The sequence below is a fragment of the Ctenocephalides felis genome, unplaced genomic scaffold (genome assembly GCF_003426905.1).
Source record: "Ctenocephalides felis isolate EL2017-DRISC unplaced genomic scaffold, ASM342690v1 CF-g0.4_SCAFFOLD_01492, whole genome shotgun sequence".
Classification (NCBI taxonomy): Eukaryota; Metazoa; Arthropoda; class Insecta; order Siphonaptera; family Pulicidae; genus Ctenocephalides; species Ctenocephalides felis.
This window is the reverse complement of record NW_020537646.1, coordinates 51,633,872-51,646,510: the sequence shown is the minus strand read 5'-3', so window position 1 is coordinate 51,646,510 and position 12,639 is coordinate 51,633,872. Positions and strand designations below refer to the sequence as shown.

The 12,639-nt window shown below is 31.1% G+C and overlaps 1 pseudogene; it reads left to right on the top strand.

The window, feature by feature from the left end:
- Positions 1-10,131: 10,131 nt before the first annotated feature.
- On the top strand, positions 10,132-11,305 carry LOC113369816 (annotated as a pseudogene).
- Positions 11,306-12,639: the final 1,334 nt, after the last annotated feature.

The window sequence follows — 12,639 nt, the reverse complement described above, 5'->3', positions numbered from 1 at the left end:
CTATCTATTTATATGAAACTTATTATATCTTTTATCAACACATTTATAAAATTGAAATAGATCTCATTTATGTTAATTTTGGTTCGTTATTACGATTGACAAAAACACACAATAATTAATGACCACAATACGACTTGAGTGTTTTACGTTATGTTTTAACTTACAGTCATAAAATTAAACAACAATCAGATCGAACCAGTGTATTTCTTTAGATTGAGCTCAATATGATCATCAAGCATGGCCTGAACTGATGTCTGGCGGTGGTTGTACAACTCGAGCAATATAAATCGGCGTAGGTGGGTTCAATCGAGACATGGCGCGATCGTGCCGATATCTCCGGAGCCACTGGCGCCTCCCGATCACACCTAAATGGAATTCGAAGCATAAAATGGCAGACGAGATCTTTGTTTCATCATTCTCAGGTTAGTGATTACCCACTTCATTCTTATTCCATTTGCATATGATTTTATTTATTTTCAGTTGGCTCGAACGAATTCACCTCATTTGTTTACATATTTTATTTACGAATTCGCATGTCATTCAAAAGAGGTGAAGAAATACCTCAGACGAAGTACATACTGCATATCACAAAAGATATTTGTTTAATGCTATCATATTGATCTTTGATGTTTGAAGCCAGTAGGTAATTATTTAAGTAATTTTTTGCGGCAACTAATTAGTTTTATCGACAGAATCTAAATCATAAACTCAGCGTCCTCTGACAATTAGGCAAGGCAAGTTGCCTGAATTTTCCGACATGTGTTCATTATTGACTTAATAAGAAATCAATATATCAAATTAGGAGTAAATTATAAGTGTACAGCCTTGCTATAGAGCATTATAATTCGAAACTATTGCAGATCATTCAATTTGGACAAATTTTCCAAAAATGTTATTTATTTTCGAAAAAGAGTTTAACAATAAGAAAAAAATGAGCACGTTCCTGATACATATACTGTTGTGAGAGATTTTTATAATAGTGTGGCGGATCAATCCAAAATTTAATTGATTTTTATGAACTAACCATATGTCGCAGGCCTTAATTAGAACAGAAACTTTAGTACCATATACATAAAGTTTTACCAAAATTTCCGAAAACAAATTATTAATGATCCATAATGAAGAAACGACTCGATTGAATTTTTCCAAAAAAGTACACGATTCACAACTAATATCGTTTGAATTTTTAAAGTGTCTTTAATTCTCAAAATTTGATCAATTTTTTTTTCGAGAGCGTAGATAAAAACTTTTGCACTTTAGCTGAAAAAAAACTGCTATGTCGATCGTTTTGAAAAACTAACCAATCAACCAAACCAAACATTTTATTACGAAGAAAACGGTTTGCCCAATTTTTACCATAAACAAATCAGCACGATTTTCCACCAATATCTTTATAGTTATGAAGAAACAGCCAGGAGGATCTTCGACTAAAGCTCTAAAATCTGCTTATATCTATATATACACGCAAGCACGTTTCTTTCAAAAAATTGTCTTAAACGACGAGAACACAAAAAATTAGCTAATTGGATTTTTTCAGCAAAAACTTCGGGAAGCTAATGCACAAAGCACTAAACTTTAGTGAAGTTTCCATTATTGTTTGCAAATTAATTATTAATAATATTGGATAATTATCAACTTCCCGAAGGAGAAGTTTATGTTTTTATCAAAAAATCCTATTCGCTAATTTTATGTTTTCTCGACGTTTCAAGCCATTCTGAATCGAATGAAACCAAATTTGGAAAAAGTATGTGTGTGTGTGTTTTTTTTTGCCGTAAATCGACGTTTTCTCAAAAATGGCTGGACCGATTTCAAAAATTTAAAAGCCATTCGATGGATCTCGATGAGGACTAGCGTTTATCAAGTTTGCGCGACGATCAGCCAAGCCGTTTCTTTGTTAATAGCAGAAAAGTAAAAATTTTTTCGTCCACGTTTTAGCCCGCAGTTCTGAATTGATCTTGAAAATTCAAAAACCGTTCGAAAGATATTGATTAGGAATCGTGCTGATGATCGGCCGGGCCGTTTTCTTGTAATAAAGTGTTAAAAAAAATTCTTTCGACGATTTTTATTATTATTTTTTTGACGGTAGATACCATAGTCTTCTAGATCATACTAAAATATAGCGGCTCCACGGCAATTGGTCTAACTTTGAAAATTCGTCAAAATTTGCAAAAATTGAAAATTCGTTTTTTTAGCATTTGACAAAATTAAACCTTTGATCGACATTTTCTCAAAAACGCCTGAACCGATTTCACAAATTTAAAAGCCATTTGATGTATCTCAATGAGGACTATAATTTGTCAGTTTTGTGAGACGATCTGCTGAGCCGTTTCTTTGTAATTTGAAAAAAAGTGTTAAACTTTTCGTCTACATTTAACCTCAAACTACCGAACCGATTTAAAAAAATCAAAAACTATTCGAAAGATATTAGTTGGGAATTATACTGATTAGTTTTAGGTAAAAATCTACCGAGCCGTTTTCTTGTAATTAACTGTTGAAAAAAAAATTGAAGCCGATTTTTATGGAACTTTTTTTGACGATACATATCATGGTCCTATAAAACTTACTGAAATATCACGGCCTTATGACAAGTAGTTTAATTTTAAAAATTAATCAAAGTTTGAGAAAATGAGTAGTTTTTTGACGTTTGTTAAAATCAAAATTAGACGATTTACTTGGTATAACGATAGAGTACTTGGTCTTAATGAACATACTAAACCATTAAAGTCCTACGGAAACTGGTTCGATTATAAAAATTATTGATTTGTGAAACTTTGCTTTCAGAAAATTCGAGTTAACGTGTTCGATCGTTTTCAATTATGTGTAATAAATCCACTCGGAATACTTCTAATCAATCATACATGAATTTATTTTTTATTGATTAAGTCGATTATTCACACATATCGGGAAGTTCATGTAACTTGCCTCAAGGCTAAATACCAAACCAACTAGTTTATTATCAATTTTAGGGTTTGATTTATTTTATATTTAATGCTTTACATACAATTAAATATATTCAAAAGATATTCCAATATTTCAGCACATCCAAGAAAGCTTATGAATAAAATATATCAATAAAAAAACATAAATTTTTAAACAAAGTTAACAAAAACCCTTTGTGAAATATTTCTTTTCTTATATTGAATATTCCTTTTCCCTCCTATTTCATATTTTGACATAGTTAAGTTAGATTTGTTCATCTGTTTAATCTTCAACCATAAAGAACAAGAAATACATGTCACAACCATACGCCAAAATTTGTAACAACCGTACCCAACGCACGTTTTTGAAAACAAATCATTATTATGACTGAGGTAAATTATCTAAGCAAAACGTAATTGCTGATAAATAACTACTGATGTCAAACTCAAAACAAAAAAAACTGTATAAAATTAACAGTTACGATTAAAAGATTTCGAACATAAAAATTTACTTTTGACTTGACCCTTCAAAGGCAATGCCATCTACAGATGATGTTAATGTAAGGTACTGACTGAAAGTAATAATGAAAACTTGTTCGAACAATCATTCTTCATCTTTCTCCCATTTGGATCCCATCTCAAGATCAGTATAGATTTGCTTTTATGACGACTGTCACTTCCGTACCCAGGCACAACCGTACCCGGCCTCACCTATCTGTTATATTTGATGATTAGTATAATAATATTTTATTGATCACAGTAAATTAACAGTAAATAATAAATAACTTTAAATTATAAAATTATTCGATTCGTCGTATATAAAATAATGTTTTTGTAAAATCAACTTAAATCTTAATCAAATTTAAAGGCCAGAGTCAGTTTTTAACTGTGGAAATGCTACTTCAAGATAATTTTCTTATAATTTGAATTGTACAGTTATAGCTATATATATATAGCTATATCCTGAAGCAAAGTAAGCAAATTCCAAAAAATGTATAATTAGACAAAGTACCTTGCTTAAAAGATATACCTTTGGAATTTGAACACAAGGATGATTTTATTTGCCAAACATGTTATATTTTGTTTTCATAAATTAAATAACACATTTTTATTCATACATGTTTGTTCCGCATAACCTGCGCGAATAGAATGATTCAATCTATCCAAATCTATCCGAGCAAATGATTCAATAGAGCATATCTTTATTATAAATTTACATACTACATATGATATATATTGCTCGAAATTTTTTATATCCCAATTTCAAAAATACATTTGCATTTATGGCGAAGTTAAGCAAATGGGACATATAATAGTTACATATTATATTAGTCTGGGGGAGGCTTTAAATTGCATATGATTACATATAAAACAAATTGAAATTATATATTCCTTTTCAGTGATAAACATACATTTAAAAGATTTCTTTTATTTTCTATTTTCTTATTGTTTATACCTTGCCAGTGTAAAGATTGTACTTACAACTAAATGTAAGCTATTATTATAAATCTTACTTGAAAATGACAATATATCTTATAAAACAATTAAACTAGCTGTAAGTGGAATTCGGTCTTGAGGCAATTATGGCATCGTGCCTTAAGGCAAATTGCTGGAACTTCCCGTACCGTAACGAAATGTTTGTGGAATACTGAATGCTTTCAAATAGATTATTATAAATATTGTAAAATTGTCTAATATTTATAAGAATTATGTAAACTGAATTGCAGAGTTGAAATTATTTGTAAAGTATATTAGTACTATAGTCAGAATTAAAAATAAAATCTAAAATATTTTCAATATACAAAAAACTTAAAAAAAAAAAAAAAAAATTTGAACAAAATTTTTTTTTCCTAAATCAATTATTTCGTTAAGACAAGCAGAAAGTTCTTTGAATCATTTAAATCGGACGCTTAGTTCTCTCAAAAATTGCCATTTTCTACATATTTAGCTCCGTATCTTCAAAATGGCTGGGTCTGCCTTTGCCAAAAACTAATAAACACTTCTCCCAATCATTACTAATTGAATGTTTTTTAGATCATTCAAATCGGATACTCCGTTCTCTCAAAAACTCGATTTCTATTTTCTGCACTCTTTGCTCCGTATCTCCGAAACGGCTGGACCTGCCTTTGCCAAAAACTAATCAGCTCTTTTCCCTATCAATAGGAATCGAATGTTTTTTGAACCATTCAAATCGGTTAATCCGTACGCCCGAAAACGTGGGCGAAAATTTGTATCCATACATACATACACACTCACACACACACACACACACATCCATTTTTTCTGAGGTATGCCAAAACGTTCAGAAACCTTCAAAACGTCGAGAAATGTAAAAATTTTCAATTCCGATTTTCGGCCCATTACAATAACTTACCCTACGGGAAGTTAAAAATAACTTATACCTGAAAGTTATATTTAGATATCATAAACCATTCAACATTGCTCAATGGCTGGTTACACATTTTTTGCTCTCCACTTTAAAATAATATCATTAAAAAAATCGAAACTTTGCTCGTGTTGGAGATAATGGCGTTTTACCTCCGGACCTTTAAGTAGCGCACTACTCTACGGATGATCAGTTATATTATATGTGTACTGATAAGTTTGATATTATTTTCTTGAATTTTATTAAAGTTGCAATATTCTTATTATTAAATTATTATCTAAAACTCATGAAAGAGGCAATATGAGATTACGCAATATATATTAAAACTAGTGGTGTGTATAGCATCGTGCCTTAAGGCAAATTGCTGGAACTTCCCGTACCGTAAGGAAATGTTCGAGGAATATTAAATGTTTTCAATTACATTATTATGAATAAATACTGTAACATTGCCTAATATTTATAAAAATTATAAATAAAATATATTATAAAAACTGAATTGCAAAGTTGAGAATGTTTGTTTAAAATATATTAGAACTTAAGCCAGAATTACAATTACAATCTGAATTAGTTCCGATATAGAAAAAAAAAATTGAAAAAAAAAGATTGAAAAAAAAATTGTTAAATTATTAAAAGCAATTATTTTGTTAAAGCAAGCAGAAAGTTTTTTGAATCATTCAAATCGGACGCTTAGTTTTCTTAAAAACTGTCATATTTTGCACATTTAGCTCTGAATCTCCGAAACAATTGGACCTGCCTTTGCCAAAAACTAATCATCACTTCTTCGCGTATTTAATGTTTTTTGAATCATTCAAATCCGATGCTCCGATCGCTCAAAAACTTGATTTCTATTTTCTACATTCTTTGCTCCGTATCTCCGAAACGTCTAGACCTGCCTTTGCCAAAAACTAATCAGCACATCTCCTTATCAATAGTAATCGAATGCTTTTTGAACCATTTCAAATCCGTGCGCCCGAAAACGTGGACGAAAAATTGTATCCATACATACATACGCACACACACATCCATTTTTTTCTGAGGTATGCCAAAATGTTCAGAAACCTTCAAAACGTCGAGAAATGTAAAAATTTTCAATTTCGATTTTCGGCCCATTACAATAACTTATCCTACGGGAAGTTAATAAATGTTTGAAATATACGTAATAGTCAAATATATAAGTTCACCAATATATAAAAACACCAATAAGTAATTGACTAATAATGATATTGTATTCACTTTCTCAGTGATTGTTTCGAATCTAAGCTGTATATTTTTAAATTAAATTTAAATACATGCGCCTTATAATTACAGACATGGTATTTCGGATGACAATAGGCGTACGTGGGGTCACGAACTAACGCAATGTGCAATATGTAACTAATGGATTGTTCTTGGTCCATACATACGAGAGCATAAGGTCGTCACGCCCAACACAAACGCGCATGTGCCACGCGATTTATATTGATATGCGAATTTTATGCACAGATTAAATTCATACATGAATATTTTATATGCATATGGCATTATCCTCGCATAAAATTCTACGTTGACAATAATTACACTTAATGTGGACCCTGTCTTCTATTCGAGCCGTAACGAAGAAAAACACACACTTTGATTCAGACTTATCTATCCGAATTAAGAATCTGCAAAACACTTTTTAGAAGCTTATTAAGTAGCAAATAATCAAGCAACAAGTTGAATAAAATTTCCCATATTTGAATATGGTCGAATTGATCTGTAAGAAGTTTGATATAGGGTAAAGCGCAGTTCAATGAAACGGCGGTTTAGAAAGACCACCATTGATATCTCAAAAACAGGTAAGTTAGGATTTTTTTAACAACAATATTTGAAAACAAAGTGTGAAAGATGTATAACCAGCCATTATCTTGGTTCTTACGACGTTGCTTCAAAGAATAAACGGCAATATTTGAAAATCCCTTACAAAAGTATTTTTTAGTTTCGTTGTTAGTTTTTTGGTTGTGAACACTGGTGTTTAGTTTACAATACCTTAATATATTTAATAAGTACACGATTTTTAATTGTTTTATATGATGTATTGACAAATTTAAGCCAGATTCAACAGTTTTTTATATAACATCTATATAAGATTACATGTGGGGTAAAGAGGACCAACAGAAAAAGATGTAAACAATAAAAAATTTGTAAATAAATAAGTGAATTGAGTTTTACAAGAGATAAATTGAATAAATATCTATTCCAACTCTGACGAAATACCAGATCAAGGTTATGTGCTGTATTATCTATGTAAAAATGTACCATAAAATTATATATATTGCATTTTAAATTAAATAAATTTATATATTGAATAATGTTGCTGTTATTACGCAAAGCCACTTTACAAATAAAAATAAGACACTGGATCTGTAGTAAAATCTTACATCCAAGAAGACAAAGAATACAATTGTAAAAACTACTTTTCTATAATTATGAATGACCTGAGAATTTTACTGAACATAATTTCATAGCTGTTTGATTCGTGTTATGTGTTGTAATGCAAACAGTATTGTTTCTTAAAATTCAAATTGGTCCTATGTGCTAACAAAAATAGCAAACTACTAAATATATTTCAAATTTTCACAATTGGAAGAAAACAAAATTATTAGAACAAATGAATGAAATTAACTGTTAATCAACGCTATTATTGATTGATGTATTTTGAATGAATTTAAAATAACTGAAATCGATTTACAATATTTTAGTGAAACTTTAAATTGTCAACTAATAATTACTGAAGTTTTTTTGAAGGAAATTTTTGATTTATTGTTTTATAATCGATGGAGGATTTTTTAAGAAAACGAAAAATGAAATAGATAACTGTAACCATAAAAAATGATTCAAAAGATCAATTTATCAAACAAATTAAATTTATAATAAATCTATATATTTAGAAAGGTATTTGAAGATTTAAAATATAGAAGAAAAATATTAGTGTCTCTCTGTAACATTACCGTGAAAATCAGTTTAATAAGGTGTTAATTATGTTCAAATGGCTCAACAGACTTTCATTAATAGGAATAAACGTTCAAGACAATTGGATTAGGATGCACACTTTTTAAATGTGTGTTAAAACTTATATCTTGAACTGTTAATGTTAATTCAAGGTCCAGCGGTTTCTGAGATTCATTAGAAAAGTAAAAAAATGCCATTTGACACACATTAGACGTATGTGCATCAAATTTTCAGGTTAAAACACCTGATTTCAGGTTATAGATTTTATTAATAAGTACAAATTATGTTTACACTTCTATGGGTTTCGTACCAAAATTAAATGTATAATACTTAACAGTTAGATTGCGATGCGACACGTTCGATATTTCGTCTCTAAACCGCAGAAAAATCTATTTTTTTAAAAAAAGTCCAAATGACAAAACTTTCAAAATTCTTAAAAATCTGTTGTTTTCGAAGTTTTTTAAAACAATTTTAAATTACGGTACTGGAAGTTCCAAAAATTTGCCTTAAGGCACGATGCCATGCACCACTGTCGTTAGTTTAAAATCAAAGAAATCGCTATCTCTCAAAATCGGTCAAGTTTCTTCCTTAAGAGACAATGGAAGTTAATGTTGTTCTAAGCTTTAATGAAAACTTAATATCTAAAACGATTTCCTAATACTTAGAGAACAGAATCAATCAATAACAGCTTTATGATGCATGCAAATATTATTATTTATGATTATTCATTAAGTTATTTGTTGAATATTTTTAAAGACAGATCTGAATCAATTTCTTTTCTTTATCATTCGATAAAAATGGTATTTACAGATAATTATATTTCCATATTAAAAAAAGAACTCGCTTTTCACTATTATATAATTGTTTCAAAGTAATTAAGAATTGTTATTTAACTTCCCAAAGAAGAAGTTTATGTCATGTTAGCTAATGTTACGTTTCCTCGACGTGTCAAGTTTACCTGAATCAAATGAGACCAAATTTGGAAAAAGGATATATGTGTGTGAGTCAATTTTTGAACTTAGTGAACCGATTTCAAAATTTGGAAAGCTATTCCAAACTGTTTTTTTGTAATGAGCAGATAAGTGTTACTGCTAATTTTGAATCGATTTTAAAATTTGAAAAAATATTCGAAAAACATTGATTGGGAATTGCGTTAGCTGGTAAAGATCGGCAGAACCAGTGCCGGCTTTAGGGTAGGGCGAGGTGGGCGACCGCCCCGGGCGCCGGCAAAAAGGGGCGCTGCAGGCGCCCCTCGGCTGATGCTCATAGTTCGAGGTCTGCTTAGTCGTCTCGTAAATTCCCTCAATTAAGCGTTTTTTTGTCTGTTGTCAAAACACATTGTCCTTTTAACGTTTTGGTAAAAAAAAAAGCGTTATTGTAGCGAAGCGTAACAAACTCAGCTCATTCGCATGGGATAGCGAACTTGGCCATTTGGCCAGTCACTCGAAATGGCAAAATCATTAATCACATAATTACTAGTGGCCCAGTGCAAACTCGCATTGATTATCCGTAGAATGATGCAGGCCGACATTTCTCTAATTCTCAGTTCACAAAAATTCTTACAAACAATGAAACAATTCAGCGCCGTTGGTTAATTTACTCTGTTTCTAAGGATCGAGTTTATTGTTTTTGTTGTAGACTATTTGATAGTAGCTCAACGTCGAACTTAGTATCTCAAGGGTATAACAACTGGAAATACTTGTCTGAAATATTAAAAAATCATGAAAATAGCACTTTTCATAAGAAGTTTTACTTTTTCATGGATCGAAGCTGAACTACGATTAAAAATAGAAAAAACGATGGAATAATGTTTTGTCTAGATTGGTGCATATCACACTTTATTTAGCCGAAAACAATATGGCGTTCAGAGGCACTTCTGACAAACTATATACGCCAAATAACGGAAAGTTCTTAGGCTTTGTACAAATACTAGCCAAATTTCATCTAGTCATGCAGGAGCACTTGCGATTAGCTATGAAGGGTGATATTTCAGACCACTCAGCTTCTGTTCATCGATGGAAAATTCTAACCGATCACTTGGGACTATATACTATAAAAAAGCACAGTGACACTCGTTGGGAAGCAAGAATAAGTAGTGTTACAGTAGTCCGTTATCAAATTAGTACTATCCATGATGCTTTGATTACTTTGGCTCTTGAAACTCAGAAAACTGAAGTTCAAATGTCTCATGAAGCTACTATTCTAGCCGAACAACTAAAAGATTTCAGCTTCATAGTTTCATTGGTTGTTTGGTATGACATACTTCATCAAATAAATGTTGTAAGTAAATCTCCACAGTCAACAGATATGGATCTTGGTAAATGTACACAAATGTTGAAAAAATGCGGCAATTTTTTGGAAGACTACAGAAATACGGGCTTTAAAAGCGCTATTTTAACTGCGAAGGAGTTGGCTGAAGAACTAGAAATTGAGCGTCAAGCTGGTGAAATTGCACGCGATGACCCTATAACTTCTCCAGAAAAAAAATTTGAGGTTGAATTTTTCAACTGTCTTTTGGACAACATTAATTTCAATCAATGAAAGGTTCGAACAGTTAAATGAGTACTCGGAATATTGGTCTTTTTTGTACAATATTAAACAGATTCCAGAAAAACGCGACCTTCTCAAGCTCTGTAGTGATCTCCAATTAAAATTAACTGTAGACTCTAAATCAGACATAGATGGTTGTATGTGATGTGATGAACTTATAAGTCTGGCATCCCACCTGATAAAAATGTGGTTACTCCCATTTTTGTTATAAATTTTATCAACGATTTCAACTTACAAGAACTGTATCCAAATGTATGGATATCATTGCGAATTTTATTAACTATACCTGTAACGGTTGCTAGTGGGGAGCTTTTCAAAGCTGAAGCTAATAAAAACCTATCTTCGATCAGCGATTTCGCAATCTAGATTGACAAACTTAGCAACTGTGTCAATTGAGAACAAAATTGCTGAAAACATCGACTTCGACAACCTTATAAAAGAGTTTGCTGATAGAAAGGCCAGAAAAGTAAAATTCTATTAGTGGTTCTATTAATGGTTATCTTTTATAATATTTTTTTTTAATAAACGGTTATTTCATTAGATGTTTTTCTTTTTTCCAAATAGGTTTGAATTGCAGGTGAAGGGCGCCGTAGAAATCTCGCCCAGGGCGCTGGTAGTGTTAAAGCCGGCCCTGGGCAGAACTGTTCCTTCGTAATTAAATGTAGAAAAAAATTACGAACTTTGTGAAACTTTGTATAATGATAAATTTGAGTCTAAAATAACAAACTAAAATATTATAGGCCTACGATAAGCGGTTGAATTATAAAAATAATCAAAAATAATTTCGTCGCGAACTTGTGCGATACTAATCGGAATCTATGCCAAAGCATATGCATGTTTTTGATGTTATGTAGTTGACTATTGACTACAGTTGACGTTCACATTAAATAAAATACATTTTCAGAACGAAAAATGGATGATATGAAATGTGCAATTCTTGATTATGCATGCGTATCGGAAAGTTTATGCAACTTGCCATGATGCAGAGTGCTACTTACAACTAGTTTTTTTTATTTATGTCTATATTGTGGCGGACATAGCTCATGGTTAGCATGTCCGACTCACATGCCAGGATCGTTGGTTCGATTCCAGGCACTTCCTAATAAAATAACAAATTGTAATAACGAATTTGTATATGATAATATAGAATTGTAATTGAATAAGTTTAGTATGTATGAATAAAAAAATAGTATCAAGCTAAAAAATATTAGAAGAAGACGCAATAGCATTAGTAGAAAAATGAAGAAGATGGATTTAGAAGAAAGAAGAATGAGTAAAAACGAATTAATATAAGAAGTATTTGAAGTAAAATAATGTCTTGAGTTAGAATTTGAAATGTTGAGTTAAAATTGATTAGAATTAGAAGTAAGAAATAGAATTAAAAATAATGTTGAATAAATAAAGAAATGTTGTAGGTGGCTAAATGCTCCATGTAAGCGAGGCCAATAAAAAATTTTAATTTTAAAAATTGAAAAAAATTTAAAATCTATATTGATTGACGATATAACTAGTTGCAATGCATAGCAAGATGAGTATCTAAAGCCAGGTTCATTGGATTAAAGATCTTCGTTTTTAATTCAATTTTGATGCAGTGCAAGTTATTAAAATTAATAATGGGTGCATTAAACAATGAAAAATTCATAATGCGGCCTGCAGCTTATAACAGCAACAAATACATCATGAGCTCGGCACGTTGAGCAGTCGTTGTTTGACGCGCAGAGTGAGCGGTATGTCAAAGCTTTCAAGAGAGAACTCATGCAGTCAGACTTCGATGACTGATGCGCCCTTCTAGTCAGTGCGATGACGCAGGACCGC